Source organism: Dendrobates tinctorius, unplaced genomic scaffold, assembly GCF_039654945.1.
Source record: "Dendrobates tinctorius isolate UK_male_01 unplaced genomic scaffold, ASM3965494v1 ptg000035l, whole genome shotgun sequence".
Classification (NCBI taxonomy): Eukaryota; Metazoa; Chordata; class Amphibia; order Anura; family Dendrobatidae; genus Dendrobates; species Dendrobates tinctorius.
In genome coordinates this window covers 16791722-16812313 of record NW_027361703.1, presented here as the reverse complement: position 1 = coordinate 16812313, position 20592 = coordinate 16791722, and the positions used below count along the sequence as shown (strand labels likewise).

Genomic DNA, 20592 nt, shown 5'->3' with positions numbered 1-20592 from the left:
CTCACTCCGTCTCATACTCACGCCGTCATCGCCGCTGCTCCACGATCCCCGACATCTTCTTCCGCCGGCGCCATCCTGGATCCAGACGTTGTCCACGCCGGCGACATGTTCTTGCGGCGACGCCATCTTGAGTATCGTGAAATCCCGCGATAGTCAAGATAGCGTCGCCGGAAGAACATGTCGCCGGCGTGGACGACGTCGGGATCCAAAATGGCGTCGGCGAAATCTCGCGAGTTTTCGCAGACGCCATTTTGGATCCCGACGTCGTCCTCGCCGGCGACATGTTCTTGCGGCGACGCCATCTTGACTATCGCGGGATTTCGCCGATCCAAAATGGATCTTTTTGGATCCCGAGTCGTCCACGCCAGCGACATGTTCTTGCGGCGACGCCATCTTGAATCTCGCGGGATTTCACGAAATCCAAGATGGCGTCGCCGCAAGAACATGTCGGCGGCCTGGAGAACGTCTGGATCCAGGATCGCGGCGGCGGAGGAAGATGTCGGGGCAGCGACGATGACGGTGTGAGTATGAGAAACGGAGTGAGAGAAAGGAACGTATGTGGAGTGAAAGAGTGAGTGGACGTGAGTGGAGGTGAAAGGTGAGAGGAGTGTGTGTTGAGGCGGTGTGGTGTGTTGAGGGTTAACATGTGCGTGTGTGTGGTGACGTCACCGGTTACAACTGGACGGAAGTTGTTACAACCGGAAGCTGCTTAGGGCATTTATTATTATAGATGAGGAAGAAGCCGTCTGTTGTTGACGGTGATGGCGTGTAGAGGCTTCTTCAGCCAATGTAATAGATTTAGAGTTAGGGGATTCGTGTGTGAGACGACGGCGTTTATAAGCCTTAATCTTGTCAAGTCAATGCTGTTTTTCCTCAGGAGTCTCATTAGCACGGCGTTGTTTCTGTCGTAGTGCTAAAGCTGCTTTCCTTTCACTGGCATTGGCATACTGTGCATCGGTATTGAATGGTGGTATTGATAGGGCAGAAACAGATTGCTGATTAGTTATGTCAGGGAACGGCATATGGGATGAAGTGTAGCAGTAAATTGTTCCACATGCTGATGTGGAAGCATCCTGTTGTGAGTCTAATAATAATGATGAGGAAGAGGCTGTCTGTTGTCGGCGGTGACGGCGTGCAGAGGCTTCTTCAGCCAATCTTATGGATTTACAGTTAGGGGATTCGTGTGTGAGGCGACGGCGTTTATAAGCCTTAATCTTCTCAAGGCGATGGTGTGTTTCCTCAGGAGTCTCATTAGCACGGCGTTGTTTTTGTCGTAGTGCTAAAGCTGCTTTCCTTTCACTGGCATTGGCATGCTTTTTGTTATGACTCATGTTGGCACAGGTAAAGGAGTCTATTTGGCAGTTATCTGGCAGTGAAGAAGGCGTCCTGGAGTATTGTAGAATAAACAGATACTAATTGACCCTGTAATTGCCCAGCAGTAGTTATGAAGTGGTAGTGGCAAATTGGCCCTGTAGTTAGACACCGGCAGAGGAGCAAGGCAGCAGTAGTTATGGCGGTAGAGGCAAATTGGCCCTGTAATTAGACACCGGCAGAGGAGCAAGGCAGCAGTAGTTATGGCGGTAGAGGCAAATTAGCCCTGTAATTAGACACTGGCAGAGGATCAAGGCAGCAGTAGTTATGGCGGTAGAGGCAAATTGGCCCTGTAATTAGACACCAGCAGAGGAGCAAGGCAGCAGTAGTTATGGGGGTAGAGGCAAATTGGCCCTGTAATTAGACACCGGCAGAGGAGCAAGGCAGCAGTAGTTATGGCAGTAGAGGCAAATTGGCCTTGTAATTAGACACCGGCAGTAAACAGGCAGATGACCAAAGCAGCAGTAGTTATGGCGATAGAGGCAAATTGGCCCTGTAATTAGACACTGGCAGAGGACAAAGGCAGTAGTTATGGCGGTACAGGCAAATTGGTCCAGTAATTAGACACCGGCAGTAAACAGGCATAGGACCAAGGCAGCAGTAGTTATGGTGGTACAGGCAATGCCAAGCGTCCGCACAGCAAGTCGGCGTGAGGTAAATGACGCAATTTCACGAATGCAAGATGGCGTCAGCGAAATCTCGCGAGATTACGCCGACGCCATTTTGGATCCCGATGTCGCCCACGCCAGCGACATTCTTGCGGGACGCCATCTTGGATGTCGTGAAGTCCCGCGATATTCAAGATGGCGTCGCCGCAACATGTCGCTGGCATGGGCGACATCGGGATCCAAAATGGCGTCGGCGTAATCTCGTGAGATTTCGCCGACGCCATCTTTTTGGATCCCGATGTCGTCCACGCCAGCGACATATTGTTGCGGCGACGCTATCCTGAATCTCGCGGGACTTCACGACATCCAAGATGGCGTCCCGCAAGAACATGTCGGCGCCCTGGAGAACGTCTGGATCCTGGATCGCGGCGGCGGAGGAAGATGTCGGGGCAGCGACGATGACGGTGTGAGTATGAGCAACGGAGTGAGAGAAAGGAACGTATGTGGAGTGAAAGAGTGAGTGGACATGAGTGGACATGTTTTCCTTAATTAAAAATCCAAGGAACAAGCTCTTTGAAGCTCTAGCAATTAGCACCAATGTGTGAGCTCCCTGTAGCTTCACAGCAAACGATTTCTTTTGTGTGACTGAAGCACAAGGAGACAGCGTGGTACAAGTCACAGCAGGCTCTGAGGTATTGAATCTGGAAGATTACCTATAATAACAGAATGCAATATCAGACTAGCCGAGCACATAATCGGAATCCGCATTCCTTTCCCCACGCGCCTATATTTAGCCACCTCCAGAACCCTGCATTATGGAGTTATAAAGCATAGCTAACAGGAATTACATACAGTACGCATATTTAATCTCTACGAGCAGATAAAATCCAGCAGAAACCAGTGGCAGCACAACCAACCCATTCAGAGCTTCAAGCGCAAAGTTATGGGTCATCCACTACTCTGGACAGAGTCTTATTATCAAACATGGGAAGAGGGAGGCAGTCCAACCCAGGGGTGGCAGCAGAGTGTGAGAGGGAACAGCTATGAGATATAAGGCAGTCCCTCATTTTGGACTTAGTTTTGTTTTTTGTTTTGTTTTTCGTCCTAAAGCAGTCCCTGGGTGGGAGGACAACTCACCGATCCAAGCCGCATGCCCTCCTGTCTAAAGGTGTGCCACTGCTGCTTGGAGAGTTTTCCTACCCAGGCTCGCATCCGACGAGGCCTGAGTATGCACATTGTAATGCTTACAAAAAGAGTGCAGGCTGGACCAGGCTGCTGCTTTGCATACCTGCTCTGCCGAAGCCTGGTGCCGAAGCGCCCAAGAGGCGCCCACTGCCCGAGTAGAGTGCGCCCCTATCCCTGTTGGAATCGGTGCGCCTCTAATACGGTAAGCCTCCTGAATAGTTAGGCGAATCCATCTGGCTATGGTTGATAGTGAGGCTGCGAGACCCTTCCTGCGCCCTTCCGGAATCACAAACAACAAGTCCGTCTGGCGAAAAGGTGTTGTCCTTGACACGTACCTCCTGAGAGCTCTTACCAGATCTAAAGAGTGGAGCGCCCTTTCCACTCTGTGTACTGGCGCTGGACAAAACGAAGGCAGAACAAGGTCCTCATTAATATGGAAAGAGGACACGACCTTCGGCAGAAAAGGCGGCAGTGGTCTAAGGACTACTTTATCCTTAAAAAAAAAAAAAGTCAGAAAAGGAGCTCTGCAAGATAATGCTCCTAACTCCGAGACCCGCCTAATGGAAGTTATGGCTACCAAGAATACCACCTTCCTGGAGAGCTATGACAATGAAATTTCCTGTAATGGTTCAAACGGGGCTTCCTGTAGGACACCCAGGACCAGGTTAAGGTCCCAGGCGTCTATGGGTGCTCTATAGGGGGGGCACCAAATGCGAGACCCCCTGAATGAACGTCCTGACCTGCATATTGGTAGCGATCTTTCGCTGAAAAAGGACCGACAAGGCCGAAATCTGCCTCCTAAGGGAACTTGGCGCCAACCCTGCGTCCAGGCCGGGCTGCAGAAAAGCCAGGATGTTGGGGACCGAAAAGGATAATGGCGCAACCCCGTGTTCTCGACAACAATGAAAGAAAACCTTCCAAGTGTTATGATAAATTTTCGCCGAGGCCGGCTTCCGGGCGCTAACCATTATCGCAACCACTTTACGCCCAAATCCCGCCTGGGTCAGAATCCAGGATTCAACGGCCATGCCGTCAAACACAGGGCCCCTAAGTTCGGGTGGCAGATCGGCCCCTGGGACAGTAAGTCTGGTCGTTCCGGTAGACGCCAATGCACGTCTGCGAGGAGCTGCACTAGATCTGCGTACCATACTCGACGGGGCCAGTAGAATTGCCGGGACCCCCTCTGTCTTCATCTTTCTGATGACCCTTGGGAGAAGCAGCAGCGGGGGAAACAGGTATGGGAGCCGAAACTGGCTCCACGGTAGGACCAACGCATCCACCGCGATCGCTCGCAGGTCCTGAGACCGAGCGACAAACGTGCTCACCTTGGCGTTCTCCCTGGATGCCATGAGATCCACGTCTGGAGTCCCCCACCGTTGGCAAATCTGCTGGAAGACCTCGGGGTGAAGGCACCATTCCCCGGCCGCGACGCCCTGTCGGCTTAGGGAATCTGCTACCCAATTTTCCACACCTGGTATGTGAACTGCTGAGATTACCGAGTGGTGCCTCTCGGCCCAACGGAGCACATGCTCTCTCGCGCATGGTTGCCCTGCTGCGTGTGCCTCCCTGGTGATTCACGTACGCCACTGCCGTGGCGTTGTCTGACTGAACTCGGACTGGACGTCCTGCTAGCAAGTGCTGAAAACGCTGCAGCGCCAACCACACCGCTCGAATCTCCAACAGGTTGATCGGAAGACGAGCCTCCTGAGGCGACCATTGCCCCTGGGCCGTGTGATGCCAGAAGATAGTCCCCCAGCCGAAAAGACTTGCATCGGTCGAGATCACCAACCAATGATCTGGGGGAAAAGGCTTCCCCTGACAAGGAGAGGAGTCGTGTGTCCACCATTGAAGCGCCCGTTGAACCTGAGAGGGCAACCTGCACTGATGATCGAGGGAGAACGAACTCCCGTCCCAAGCCGCTAAGAGAGCATGCTGCAGGGGACGGAGATGAAATTGAGCAAACGGAATTGCTTCCATCGTCGCCACCATCCTTCCTAGAACCCTCATCCCGAACCGGATAGTGTGAGGGCCCGGTTCTTGAAGACTTCGGACTCCCTGCCGGAGCGCCCGAGCCTTGTCCTGAGGAAGAATTACCAACCCTCGGGAAGTGTCAAAAATCATCCCCAGGAATAAAATCCTCTGAGCTGGGGTAAGGGAAGATTTCTTCCCGTTGATCAACCATCCTAGGCGAGATAGGGTATCCAGTGTGATGCTCACATTCTCTTCGCATGCCCGAAAGGACGGCCCCTTTACTAAGAGGTCGTCTAAGTACGGTAAAACCACTATGCCCCGAGAATGTAGAACGGCCATGACGACCGCCATCACTTTTGTGAATATCCTGGGGGCCGTGGCCAACCCGAAAGGTAGGGCCACAAACTGAAAATGCCGGCCCTCGATTGCAAACCGAAGGAACCTTTGATGTGGGGGAAAAATAGGGATGTGCAGGTAGGCATCCTGGACATCGATCGAGGCCAAATATTCTCCGTGCTCCATGGACGATATGACCGACCGGAGAGATTCCATGCGAAAACGCCTGACCCTGATGAACCTGTTCAGGAGCTTTAAGTCCAGAACCGGCCTTACTGTTCCGTCCTTCTTGGGGACTGCGAACAGATTGGAATAAAATCCTTGGGTCTTCTCGCACTCTGGTACAGGGACAATGACCCTGTTGCGCCGCAACACCTCGATGGCCCCTAGCAATGCCTCTGCCCGGGATTCCGTTTTGGGAAGCCGGGAAAGAAAAAATCATCTTGGCGGATCTTTGACAAACTCTATTTTGTACCTGGAACACACTAATTCTGCCACCCATGTGTCGCGCGCCACCACGACCCAGACGCGGCAGAACCTGCGCAGACGTCCGCCTACTCTGCTGTCCTCGGGTACTGGATGCCTCGAGTCATTTCGCTGAGGGCTTCTGGGACCTAGCCCCCCTTGATCTGGGCGGGCGGCCCCGCATCCTACCCAACGGGTTGGTTCTATACGTGACCTGACGCTTCTTGTCTTGGTTATAGCGAGCTGGGGTGGAGGTACTGGCCGCTGCCATCCACCTGGGGGTGCGAAATGCTCGAAAGCGCGCCTGAGGTTGACGAAAAGGCGGCCTGATCCTTTGCTGTGGAAGGAAGCTGCTTTTTCCCCCTGTAGCATCTGAAATGAGCTTGTCTAATTTCTCCCCAAATAGCCGATTACCCTGAAAAGGTAGGGAAGTCAAAGACTACAGCCGCGCCATTAGCCGCATCCAAGGATGCATTAAATAGTCACCCGCCATCGCGATCTGACTTGCTATCTCCGCCACTTCCGTCGGCAAATCTCTATCCTGTAGGACCTTGTTTAAAGAATCTGACCATGACATCATGGCTTTGGCTACCCATGTTGCCGCAAAAGAAGGAAAGAGCGCTGATCCCGATGCTTCATACACCGAGCGAGCTAAACCTTATAGGAGTTGATCCGTGGGGTCCTTAATGGAAGAACCGCTAGGTACTGACAAGGACCTTGAAGCTAGGCATGACACTGGGGGATCCACTACCGGAGATTCCGCCCATTTTTTTACAAAGTTCCGATGCGAACGGATATCTTGTTTCCAGCGTTTTTTGTCCTGAAAAACGTTTGTCTGGACGTTACCTATGCCGCTGCACTATATCCTCAAACTCAGGATGAGTGCTAAATACTCTATGTGGTCTCCTGGTCTTCTTAAAGGATACCTTATGACCTGCGGTTAGGGAGACATCATCGTCAATACCCAGAGTCTGATTGACTGCTTCAATAAGACTGTCTACCGTCTCCCGGTACCCCGGGGTATCCAGGTCCAAGGATTCTTCCCAGTCATCACCTGAACTCTGCTCGCTCCCAGAAAATGGTGACGGTGAGCGAGATGCCGCACTCACGGATGCTGAGGCACCGGAGGGGCCTGGAGACGCAGTACGGGCTCTTTTCCTGTGCATCTGCCTAGAGAGTGTGCAGCCCCTGCAGGCCAGAGGCTCTTGTGAGGTGGATGACCCCTCCCAAACAGGCGAGCCATCGTCTCTACCCCTATCCGGGGCCTGAAGGGTCTTAATCGCCTTCGTGAGCGAAACCATGGACCGAGAGAGTGATAACGCCCATTCTGGGGGATCCAGACCCCTGGGCTCTGTCGCAGGGGAGGGCTCCTGGGCGCGTTCGGAGTCGCAGGCTTCACATAACTTAATAGTTTGCGCTCGTGGGAACATCACCCCACAGGAAACGCATGCGGCATAAAGGAACGTGTGCGTTTTTCCTTTCCCAGACATACTGCTGGCGTCGGCCCACACACAAAAAATCCCTTAAAGGTTTGGGGGGGGGTAGGCGGAGGGGGAGGAGGGTACTGTGTAGTGCCCTAGTGTGGCTCCGGGACGGGGTCGCACTTACCCGCTCCTGCGCATCTCTCCCCCTGCTTCAGTTCGCGCCTCACTCCTGGTAGGCTGCGATTCCTGTGATCGCGGCCTACCCTGCCTTGCCGCCGGGGCCTCAATTTAATCCGGCGCCCGCCCTGGAGATGGGGGGGGGGCGCCGGAAATGACATCACGCGTAATTTAGAAGCGGTCCGCCCGACCGCTACCCCGGCCGCCCGCCTCCCCAGGGGGCGGCGCTGGAAATGACGTGCGCCCAGGGCGGCGCTTCCGCCCACGGCCCAGGCCGAAGCCGCGGGCTAAATTTAGAAGCGGTCCGCCCGACCGCTACCCCGGCCGCCCGCCTCCCCATGCCCGGCTGACGGGGGGCGGCGCTGGAAATGACGTGCGCCCAGGGCGGCGCTTCCGCCCGCGGCCCAGGCCGAAGCAGCGGGCTAAATTTAGAAGCGGTCCGCCCGACTGCTACCCCGGCCGCCCGCCTCCCCATGCCCAGCTGACGGGGGGCGGCGCCGGAGAAGACATGCGCCCAGTGCAGCGCTTCCGCCCGCGGCCCAGGCCGAAGCCGCGGGCTAAATTAGAGCCGGTCCGCCCGCCTGCATATCGCTACCTCGGCCATCCGGCTGCAGCTCCCCACAGTCTCCCGGCCCGCGCCAATACCCGGAGGGAGGCGAAGCAGGTTAGAGGAGCGGAGGGAAAGGTGGGGGGGGGGGGGAAGCATGCCTCTCCGAAAACGCTGCCCAGGGCCCTCCACTCGCTCCAGCACATACCTGAGGTACTCTGTTTAAGACGGTGCAGGCACCCTAGCTCCGACCGCCTTGCAGGGGCGAGGAGAGGGACCGTCTGCCGCCATGCAGCACCGCCGTCATGCGTTGGTGGAGTCATGGGGGCCGCACAGACTAGTCTTGTGCCTCTGTACAAGCCCATGGTTTCAATACCTAGGGGTGGACAGGGCTAAGTCTGGCCTAATGTCCCACGTCGCGGGAGAGGAAACGTGGAGGGATACTCGCACGTGGTCGCCCGTTGCTGGTTTGGGGAAATCGGATCCTTTCAATAGGATGCGTTGCCCCTGTCTTATCTTCATAAAACAAAAAACAAAGAAAAAAATAGATGTCTGGGGAAAAGTCCCAGAGATGTCCCTCGGTGCGGGAAAGGATACGCGGAGGCGATACTCAACGTGTGCTCGCCCGTTGTTGGTTTGGGGAGATCGGACCCTTTCTATAGGATCCGTCGCCCCTGTCACATCTTCATGGTAAACTAGAAAAAAATAGTCTGGAGAGATCCAGACTGCGTGTGCCTCCATAAGACACTAAGCAAAAAACTGGTTTCCGCCCGCTATCGGGGCGTGGGTGTATGCGGCGGAGGAGGAGCTAACTTGTTTTTTGTATGCCTAGTGTCAGCCTCCAGACGGCAGTAGCACACACCCACAGTCTCTGTGTCCCCCAATGAGACGAAGGAGAAATTTGGTTTTTACTTAAAAGGTTTCAGTCAAAAATTTAACATGGGAATAAAAAGGGTCGTCTCAGAACAAAAAAAAAAAAAAAAAAAAAAAACTTAACCTTTTAGTGGACAGCAGCTTCATAGATGGGGTCCTTCCTCTTCCCTGAAAGGTTTTACCTTTATGTATTTCGGAATACAAATCCTTTTTACAATTGGGTTTCATTACAAACACTGCACAGTTTGGCTTTTACAGTCTTTATTAAGCTATGTGCAAACGCTGCGGTTTTTGCTGTGGATCCACTGCGGATCTGGAGCAGTTCTGCAGACAGTGTACAGTACAAAGTAAATCTATGGGATTTACAATCCCCTGTGCACATGCTGCGGATTTTTAACTGCAGAAAAGCTGCGGTTTTGAATCCGCAGAAATAAATGACATGTCCCTTCTTATCTGCGGATTCTGCTGCGGTTTACCATCTCCTCCATTGTAGAGGTGATAAACCGCAGGCCAATCAGCAGGTCATTTTACCTGCGGTTCCGCAGATACAAATCCGCAGACCAATCCGCAGCTTGTGCACATAGCCTAACTAAGCACATTCTAATTTAACTAGATTATGGCCCGATGCTATCGCATCGGGAGGATGCGATAGCATCATACCTCTTGCCATGTTAACCCTCAACACACACACTCCTCAACACACACTCCTCTCACCTTTCACCATCTCCACTCACTCTTTCACTCCACATACGACCCCTTCTCTCACTCCGTCTCATACTCACGCCGTCATCGCCGCTGCTCCACGATCCCCGACATCTTCTTCCGCCGGCGCCATCCTGGATCCAGACGTTGTCCACGCCGGCGACATGTTCTTGCGGCGACGCCATCTTGAGTATCGTGAAATCCCGCGATAGTCAAGATAGCGTCGCCGGAAGAACATGTCGCCGGCGTGGACGACGTCGGGATCCAAAATGGCGTCGGCGAAATCTCGCGAGTTTTCGCAGACGCCATTTTGGATCCCGACGTCGTCCTCGCCGGCGACATGTTCTTGCGGCGACGCCATCTTGACTATCGCGGGATTTCGCCGATCCAAAATGGATCTTTTTGGATCCCGAGTCGTCCACGCCAGCGACATGTTCTTGCGGCGACGCCATCTTGAATCTCGCGGGATTTCACGAAATCCAAGATGGCGTCGCCGCAAGAACATGTCGGCGGCCTGGAGAACGTCTGGATCCAGGATCGCGGCGGCGGAGGAAGATGTCGGGGCAGCGACGATGACGGTGTGAGTATGAGAAACGGAGTGAGAGAAAGGAACGTATGTGGAGTGAAAGAGTGAGTGGACGTGAGTGGAGGTGAAAGGTGAGAGGAGTGTGTGTTGAGGCGGTGTGGTGTGTTGAGGGTTAACATGTGCGTGTGTGTGGTGACGTCACCGGTTACAACTGGACGGAAGTTGTTACAACCGGAAGCTGCTTAGGGCATTTATTATTATAGATGAGGAAGAAGCCGTCTGTTGTTGACGGTGATGGCGTGTAGAGGCTTCTTCAGCCAATGTAATAGATTTAGAGTTAGGGGATTCGTGTGTGAGACGACGGCGTTTATAAGCCTTAATCTTGTCAAGTCAATGCTGTTTTTCCTCAGGAGTCTCATTAGCACGGCGTTGTTTCTGTCGTAGTGCTAAAGCTGCTTTCCTTTCACTGGCATTGGCATACTGTGCATCGGTATTGAATGGTGGTATTGATAGGGCAGAAACAGATTGCTGATTAGTTATGTCAGGGAACGGCATATGGGATGAAGTGTAGCAGTAAATTGTTCCACATGCTGATGTGGAAGCATCCTGTTGTGAGTCTAATAATAATGATGAGGAAGAGGCTGTCTGTTGTCGGCGGTGACGGCGTGCAGAGGCTTCTTCAGCCAATCTTATGGATTTACAGTTAGGGGATTCGTGTGTGAGGCGACGGCGTTTATAAGCCTTAATCTTCTCAAGGCGATGGTGTGTTTCCTCAGGAGTCTCATTAGCACGGCGTTGTTTTTGTCGTAGTGCTAAAGCTGCTTTCCTTTCACTGGCATTGGCATGCTTTTTGTTATGACTCATGTTGGCACAGGTAAAGGAGTCTATTTGGCAGTTATCTGGCAGTGAAGAAGGCGTCCTGGAGTATTGTAGAATAAACAGATACTAATTGACCCTGTAATTGCCCAGCAGTAGTTATGAAGTGGTAGTGGCAAATTGGCCCTGTAGTTAGACACCGGCAGAGGAGCAAGGCAGCAGTAGTTATGGCGGTAGAGGCAAATTGGCCCTGTAATTAGACACCGGCAGAGGAGCAAGGCAGCAGTAGTTATGGCGGTAGAGGCAAATTAGCCCTGTAATTAGACACTGGCAGAGGATCAAGGCAGCAGTAGTTATGGCGGTAGAGGCAAATTGGCCCTGTAATTAGACACCAGCAGAGGAGCAAGGCAGCAGTAGTTATGGGGGTAGAGGCAAATTGGCCCTGTAATTAGACACCGGCAGAGGAGCAAGGCAGCAGTAGTTATGGCAGTAGAGGCAAATTGGCCTTGTAATTAGACACCGGCAGTAAACAGGCAGATGACCAAAGCAGCAGTAGTTATGGCGATAGAGGCAAATTGGCCCTGTAATTAGACACTGGCAGAGGACAAAGGCAGTAGTTATGGCGGTACAGGCAAATTGGTCCAGTAATTAGACACCGGCAGTAAACAGGCATAGGACCAAGGCAGCAGTAGTTATGGTGGTACAGGCAATGCCAAGCGTCCGCACAGCAAGTCGGCGTGAGGTAAATGACGCAATTTCACGAATGCAAGATGGCGTCAGCGAAATCTCGCGAGATTACGCCGACGCCATTTTGGATCCCGATGTCGCCCACGCCAGCGACATTCTTGCGGGACGCCATCTTGGATGTCGTGAAGTCCCGCGATATTCAAGATGGCGTCGCCGCAACATGTCGCTGGCATGGGCGACATCGGGATCCAAAATGGCGTCGGCGTAATCTCGTGAGATTTCGCCGACGCCATCTTTTTGGATCCCGATGTCGTCCACGCCAGCGACATATTGTTGCGGCGACGCTATCCTGAATCTCGCGGGACTTCACGACATCCAAGATGGCGTCCCGCAAGAACATGTCGGCGCCCTGGAGAACGTCTGGATCCTGGATCGCGGCGGCGGAGGAAGATGTCGGGGCAGCGACGATGACGGTGTGAGTATGAGCAACGGAGTGAGAGAAAGGAACGTATGTGGAGTGAAAGAGTGAGTGGACATGAGTGGAGGTGAAAGGTGAGAGGAGTGTGTGTTGAGGCGGTGTGGTGTGTTGAGGGTTAACATGTGCGTGTGTGTGTGGTGACGTCACCGGTTACAACTGGACGGAAGTTGTTACAACCGGAAGCTGGTTAGGGCATTTATTATTATAGATGTGGTCTGTCTATGAAACAGCTGAGAGAAGCTCAGAAAGACAGATAAGAGTTACTAACTTTCTTTGCAGGCTGTTGTACAATACAAAATAAAATTGTGGTACCATGTTAGCCAGAAAAATAGATGCAAGTACTTATGTCCCCCCAAAAAATTGAGAAAAGCATTCAAGGTGTGATACCTTTATTGGCTAACCAGAGAAATTATATTTGCAAGCTTTCAGGGCTCAGAAGGCCCCTTCATCAGGCTTGATTACAAGTGAATCTAGCCTTATGAAGGGGCCTTCTGAGCCCGGGACAATGTAATAAAGTTAAAAAACGTAAAAATATTTTTTTTTAAAATGCCTAACGAAATAAAAAAATATCCAATAAACACATGAAAAAAAAAGTACACATTTGCCATCGCCACATCCATAATGACCCCCGCTCTATAAAACGGTCCCACTAGTTAATCTCTACAGTGAACACCGTAAAAAAAAAATAAAAACAGAGCCAAAATAATGCTTTATCATACCGCCAAACAATAAGTGCAATTAAATGCGATCAAAGACGGAAATAAATAAAAATGGTACTGCTGAAAACGTCATCTTGTGCTGCAAAAAACAAGCTGCCATACAGCTTTATCAGTAGAAAAATAAAATAGCTCTCAGACTAAAGCGATGCAAAAATAATTCTCTTCTATAAAATGGTTTTGGTGCTTTTACACAATAAAAACTTTAAAAAAACAATGTAAATGCGGTACCAATTTTACCACAGGGAACAGTATTAAAAAACAATTCCTGAATTGCCATTCTGTCTCCCATAAATCAGAATACAAACCGATCAAATAAGGTCATGTGCCTGAAAATGGTACCAATAGAAACGTCAGCTCATCCTGCAAAAAACAAGCCCTCACATGACTGCCAGCCGAAATATGAAAAAAATTATAGCTCGAAATATGGTGACACAAAAACTAGTTATTTAGTCGCCTAATCACTTATACCGCATGAGGAACACCATAAAAAAAAAATTCAACCAATCCTTCACATGCTGTTGATTTTTTCATTCCGTCTCCCAAGGATCGCAGTAAGGCTCAGAGCACATTTATCTTGCGCTCACACCAGGGTTTCCATAAACCTCTGAAACATGATTCAGACAGAACCTCTGGCTGAAGATTCCCAATGAGGCAGTTGGAGGCACTGTGGACATGGACAACAGGTGAGACTACCTTTAGTATTGCATAAAAGTGCCGTCGGCCAGTTTTGCACACTTCTGAAAAGGACACTGCGGGGCAGAAGCCAGACAGAGTCCAGAGTAACTCTGCTGCATCATTATAGTGAAAGGATCCTTCTGGGGTTTCATCTGAACCACGTCACTCAGATTTAGATGAAAACAACAAAGTGCTCAGCGTAGAGCGACGGATTAATGTGATCCCAAAGGTTATGTAAAATGTTCCCAATAAAAGCTTAAACTCAATCCATAAAAAAAAGCAAGTCCTCATTCAGATCTGTAATCTGTTAACGGAAATATAGGGGCTTCCACCTTACCGGTAGCAAAAAGGGTCTAGAAAAGAGACATTGCTTCTCACGCTCAAAAGAAATTCAGCAAATTCTCTACTCCCAAATTTAAATGTCTCCCTCCCTTCTGAGCCTTAGTGGGCCTAAAGAACATTTAGTGCCCACTTGTTTGGCATTTCTGTAGTGATGAGAGCCTGCCTAAATTACAGGTGGTGTCTCCAGAAGCAAGGGCTGGGCATAATGTACTGGTGACTACAATGGCAGTTTGCAATTTTCACTCAGCAACATCCATTGTGGCTGATTTCTGGAAAACACCTATGGAGTCAAAATAGTTACTACATCTGTAGATAAATTCCCAAAGGGGTATAATTTCCAAAATGGGGTCACTTGAGGGGGGATTCTACTTTTCTAGCACTTAGTGGCTCTGTATATGGAATCCACAAACTAGTCTAGTAAAATCTGCGCTCCAGGAGCCAAATAGCGCTCTGTCCCTCCTGAGTCACTCCGTATGGCTAAGGCCTCTTTCACACTTCCGTTTTTTACAATCAGTCACAATCCGCCAGGTTTTGAAAAAAACGGATCCTCAATTTTCTTTTGAGGATCCATTTTTTTCCCCATTGACTTGCATTACTGGCGGATTGTGACGGATTGCTGTCCGTTGCATCCGTTTTTTTGAGGATCCACCAAAAGTTGCTGTCCGTCACCATCCTGAATTGAAAACGGATCTCTCTCTCTCTCTCCTCGGCCAGCAGTTCCTGTATTATTATTTTCAGGATCCGTCTAAAAACGGATCCTGTGCCATCCGTTCACATCAGTTGAGAACGGATTGGAACTGATGCAAAAAAAAAATGAAGTGTGAAAGAGGCCTAAGTAGTACTGTACAGCCACATATGGTGTATTTCTACATTCAGCAGAAATTGTGGCCCAAATTCTGGTGACATTTTTACCCATTTCCCAATGTGAAAATGTAAAACTTGGGTTTAACACAATCTTGGTGGGAAAAGGTAAATTATTTTATCTTCACTGCCCAACGGTATAAAAGTTGGTAAGACCTGTGGCGTGAATATGATCACTGCACCCCCTAGATGAATTCATTGAGAGATTTTAGTTTGTAAAATGTGGTCTATTATGGGGGGGGGGGGATCTCTACTGTTCTGGCACCTCAGGGGCTCCGTCAATTTAACATGGCACCCTCAAACCAGGGCAGCAAAATCTGCACTGTAGTATGGTGCTACTTCCTTTCTGAGCTTTGCACTGTGCCTCAAAAGTAGTTTTCGACAACATATGGGGTATCCGTGAACTCAGGAGAAATTGCACAACAAACTTTGGGGTTCATTTTGTCTGTTTGTCCTTGTGGAAATACAAAATTTGTAGCTAAAAAAGATTGTATTTTCACAGCTTAACATTATAATCTTCTGTGAAGCACCTGGGGGCTCAAGGTGCTTAATACACATCTAGATAAGTTCCATAAGGTGTCTAGTTTCCAAAATGGGGTCACATGTGGTGGGTTTCCACTGTTTAGGCATATCAGGGGTTCTCCAAACGTGACATGGCATTTGCATTCCATAAGTCAAATGACGCTCCTTCCCTTCAAAGCCCTGCACCCAAATAAATTTCCCCCACATATGGGGTATTGGTATGCTCAGGAGATGTTGCACAACATATCGTATGGTCCATTTTATGCCGTTACCCTTGTGAGACTAAAAAAATTAGTTGTAAAGGAAATATTTTGTGAAAGAAAAAGTAAATGTTTATTTTTCCTAGCATATTCTTAAAGTTCTTGTGAAGCATCTGAAGGGTTAATAAACTTCTTGAATGTGGTTTTGAGCACCTTGAGGGGTGCAGTTTTTAGAACGGTGTCATTTTGTGGTATTTTCTGTTATATAGAGCCCCTCAAAGTCACTTCAAGTGTGGTTTTGCAAGTTCTGTTGTAAAAATGAGAAAGCGCTGGTCAACTTTTAACCCTTAATTTCCTAACAAAAAAAATTATGTTTACCATTTTGTGAGATATGACTAATTTAAGAGCATAAAAATTAAGTCTGAAAATTGCGAAATTTTCACAATTTTCAGCAAATTTGCTTTGTTTTCACAAATAAATGCAAGTCGTATCAAAGAAATTTTACCACTATCATGAAGTACAATATGTCACGAGAAAATGTCAGAATCAGTGGGATCCGTTGAAGCGTTCAAGTTATTACCTCAAAGTGACAGTTGTCAGAATTGTAAAAATTGGCCTGGTCATTAAGTGAAGACAGGCTCCATCGCAAAGGGGTTAATCCAGACAGTCATACCATAACAAAACATTAACATTTACCACATGTCTGCTATAAATCAGCACCATTTGTAAAATGTTATTTTATTTTGTTAACATTTTAGGAGGTTTAAAAAGGTAGGCGCAATTATTTTCTTTACACGGAAATTTACTAAAAAGTTTTAGGGACCTATCCAGGTTTGAAGTGACTTTGGGGTGCTATATATTGGAAATCCACCAAATGTGATACCATTTTAAAAACAGCATCCCTCAACATATTGAAAACTGCTGTCAGGTAGTTTTATTAACTCTTCAGGTGATTTTCAGAAATTAATGCAAAGTGACATAAGGATAAAAAAGCATTTTTACCACCTAAAGGTCGCCAACTTCTGAACAGGCCACTGTAGCCACCAGACTCTAAGGCCCGCTCTTTGCTCATGAATTGCCATGGCAAACATCAAGACCACACAATCATGATCTGTGTGTGTCAATGGGGGATAAAGAGAGCCCCCTCACTCAGCCATTTATATGTAGTCTCTACATAAGGGGTTAAACAGACATGGACAGTGCCAAAACTGATCATGGCTGATGCAGCAAGTTGTCAGCTTTAGGCTGAGTTCACACGTGGCGTTTTTTTCGCGTTTCCACGGTGGTTTTAACCGCGCGATTTTGCCGCGAAAACGCGAAAAATAAGCATCCCATGCATTCCTATGGGATTCCGCAATGCTGTGCTAATGCTGCGGTTTTTACCGCGGCGGAATCGCTTCGCGGTAAAAACCGCAGCATGCTCATTAATTTGCGGAATCGCAGCGATCCCGCACCCGTAGGAATGCATTGTTCCGCTTATTTCCCGCATGTGGCTGTGCACACCATGCGGAAAGTAAGCAGAACAATTGCGAATGGTACCCATGGTCCGGAGGAGAGGAGACTGTCCTCCGGGCTTTGGGTACCATATCCCTGTAAAAAATAGAATTTCAAATAAAAAATATTGTTATTCTCACCCTCCGACGTCCCGCGCAGCCTTCCCGCTTCTCTTCACGCTCTCGTTCCCAGTAGTCCTTTGCGAAAATGCTCGCTTTGACGTCCGTTCTCGCGGGATCGCGAAGTCTCTCGGTCATTCGCGCGACGTCACCGCTCGTCAAACACAATGTTTGACGAGTGTGACCAACCTGTCAATCAGTTCTCCAAGCGATGCTACAGATCGCTTGGAAAACGCTAGCATTCTGCAAGCTAATTACGCTTGCAAAATGCTAGTTTTTCCGCGGGAAAATCGCAGGAATTTAAAATGCGATTTTCCCACGGACTGGAATTCCGGAATTCTCGCGCTAATTTCCGCGAGAGTTCCGGTACGTGTGCACTTAGCCTAAGGGTAGGTTTCCAGAGTCAGGATTTGCTCAAGATTTGATGCAGGTAAAATCTGCACCTGAGGTTACTGGCAGGTCACCTGCATTTTTTATGTTTTTTTTTCATGTGGCTTTGTATGCGTTTTTTGCAAGCTAAAGATATATTTAGCAAAAAAAAAAAAAAAGATTTGTGACATCACTTCTGGGCCAACCTCCTCTTTTACATTTGTCAATCCCACACTCCATTAGATAGATATGGGATAGTCAGATCTATAGATAGAGATAGATATATCTATAGATATCTCTCTGGCTATTAAAATAGGGGGACCCTGCAAAAAAAAAAACGACGTGGGGTCACCTATATTTTATAGCCAGAAAGGCTATGCAGACAGCTGCGGGCTGATATTCATAGCCTAGGAAGGGGCCATGGATATTGCCCCCCAACCCCCACCTACAAATACCAGCCCGCAGCCGTCCCAGAAATGGCACATTAGTAAGATGCGCCAATTCCAGCGCTTAGCCTCTCTTCCTACTGCCGTGTAGTGGTGGCATATGGGGTAATAAGGGGTTAATGTCACCTTTGATTGTAAGCCCGGTTAATAATGGAGAGGTGTCAATGAGACACCAATCCATAATTAATCCTATAGTATGAAAGGGTTAAAAAAAAAAAAACAAAAACAGAAAAAAGTATTTTAATGAAATAAAACACCACAGTTTTCCATATTTTTATTGCACGCCTAAATCCAAGCAAAGCCCTCAATCACCTGAAAAAAAATAAACTAACCATATACTCCCTGTCCGACGTAGTCCTTAATCACGAGAGTCCCACGACAAGTCCAGCTCTGCTACATCTGGATGCATGACTCCGGCGATCACCTACACTGTAGCTCTCGTGGTCAGCTGACCATAAGAGCTAGCCTAGTGAGACCAGAGATAACCTCCGGTTATGTACACGGCAGTTCTCACGATAAGCCAAGTTATTGCAAGAACTGCAGTGGACACGGACTTCCTGCGGCGGGACAGGTAAGAAATTATGCATCAGTAGACATGAGTAGTAAGCTGCGTTTAAGCAGTTATTACGCATGTGACTAATTAGATGCGGTTTTACCGCATCTAATGATTGTCTATGGGCAATTTACGGTGCGGCGACAGAGCGTCACCGCATCGTAAACAGACATGCTGCGTTCTGAAAAGACGCACCGCATGTCAGTTTACGCGGGTCTGCCGCCTGCGTCTTTTACGCATAGTGGAGACGGGATTTCATGAAATCCCCTCCACTATGCTGTAACATCTGGACGCTGTGGGTTTGATGCTGCGGCTGTACACAGCGTCACACCCACAGCATTTCCTGACCGTGGAAACATACCCTTAGTGTACAGATGACAGCTGCTGGATTGTCATTTGTATGGGGATGCAATTCTTTTATATCTCAGGTCAGTAAAAAGATGTATTGGTAGTCATTAAAGGGTAAGCCCCACACTTGCACTCATTTGTTCCTTCCCTTGTTTTAAGAGCCATAACTTTTTTCATCAGTACACAGTATAGTCTTTTTTTGTAGAATATATTGCAGTTTGTTTCGAATGACATTCTTTATAACAATGCACTTAACCCCTTAATGTCCAATGACGGACACAGTCCGTCAGACATCTCACCTGCTTTGATGAGGGCTCCGGCGCTGAGCCCGCATCAAAGCCGGGACATGTCAGCTGTTATGAACAGCTGACATGTGCCCGCAATAGGCGCGAGCGGAATCGCCGTCCGCCCGCGCCTATTAACTAGTTAACTCCCGCTGTCAAAGCTGACAGCGGGCATTTAAATAGCATTTCCGGCCGCCGGGCTGGAAATGACGTAATCGCCGATCCCCATCATGTGATCGGGGGTCGACGTCATGTTGCCTAGACAACCAGAGGTCTCTATGAGACCTCTATGGTTGTTCCAGGCATATGGCTTTCAGCGCCACCCGGTGGTCGGCGCTGAAAGCACAGCAATAAATCTGCTACATATGGGCGATTGGGTTGCGCATGCTTCTAGCCTCCTATGGAGGCTATTGAAGCATGCCAAAAGTAAAAAAAAAAAAAAAATATAAAAAAAAAATGTTTAAAAATAAAAAAAAAAAATTAAAAACCTATAAGTTCAAATCACCCCCCTTTCGCCCCAATCAAAATAAAACAGTAAAAAAAAATCCCACATACACATTAGGTATCGCCGCGTTCAGAATCGCCCGATCAATAAAAAAAAATAAAAAAAAGCATTAACCCGATCGCTAAACTGCGTAGCGAGAAAAAAAATTAAAAACGCCAGAATTACGTTTTTTTGGTCGCCAAGAGATTGCATTAAAATGCAATAACAGGCGAAAAAGTGGTATCATTAAAAACGTCAGCCCAACACCGAAAAAAATAAGCCCTCACCCGACCCCAGATCATGAAAAATGGAGACGCTAAGGGTCTCGGAAAATTGCGCAATTTTTTTTTTTTTTTTTTTAGCAAACTTTGGAATTTTTTTCACCACTTAGATAAAAGAACCTAGACATGTTTGGTGTCTATGAACTCGTAATGACCTGGAGAATCATAATGGCAGGTCAGATTTAGCATCTAGTGAACCTAGCAAAAAAGCCAAGCAAAAAACAAGTGTGGGATTGCACTTTTTTGGCAATTTCACCGCACTTGGAATTTTTTTCCCGTTTTCGAGTACATGACATGGTAAAACTGATGGTGTCATTTAAAAGTACAACTCGTCCCGCAAAAAATAAGCCCTCACATGGCCATATAGACGGAAAAATAAAAAAAGTTATGGCTCTGGAAAGAAGGGGAGGGAAAAAAAGAAAATGCAAAACCAAAAATACCCCTGGTCATTAAGAGGTTAAAGAGGAAAAACTGATTCAAAGCGATGTGAAGTGGTGAAAGAGAAAATGAAAAGTCCATCGTTCTACTTTAGTGGTTAAACACAAAGTAGAATTTTGCATTCAAAGATGTAAAAGATTGCGTTGTCACTTCCTGAGACCTGGAACTTTATTTTTCCATGCATGGAGGGCTTATTTTTGGAGTGCCGATCTTTTTTGCATACATATGACGTGGATTGCCTTTTATTTTATTTTTTTGGAAGGAAATGTTGCAACTGAAAAACAGCAATTC

The 20592-nt window shown here is 48.5% G+C and overlaps 1 protein-coding gene across 1 annotated transcript in view; it reads right to left on the bottom strand.

Annotated features, from left to right (window-relative positions):
* Positions 1 to 20592, bottom strand: part of IFRD1 (interferon related developmental regulator 1) — an 81408-nt gene that overhangs the window by 28921 nt on the left and 31895 nt on the right. The gene's annotated exons all lie outside the window — the stretch shown is intronic.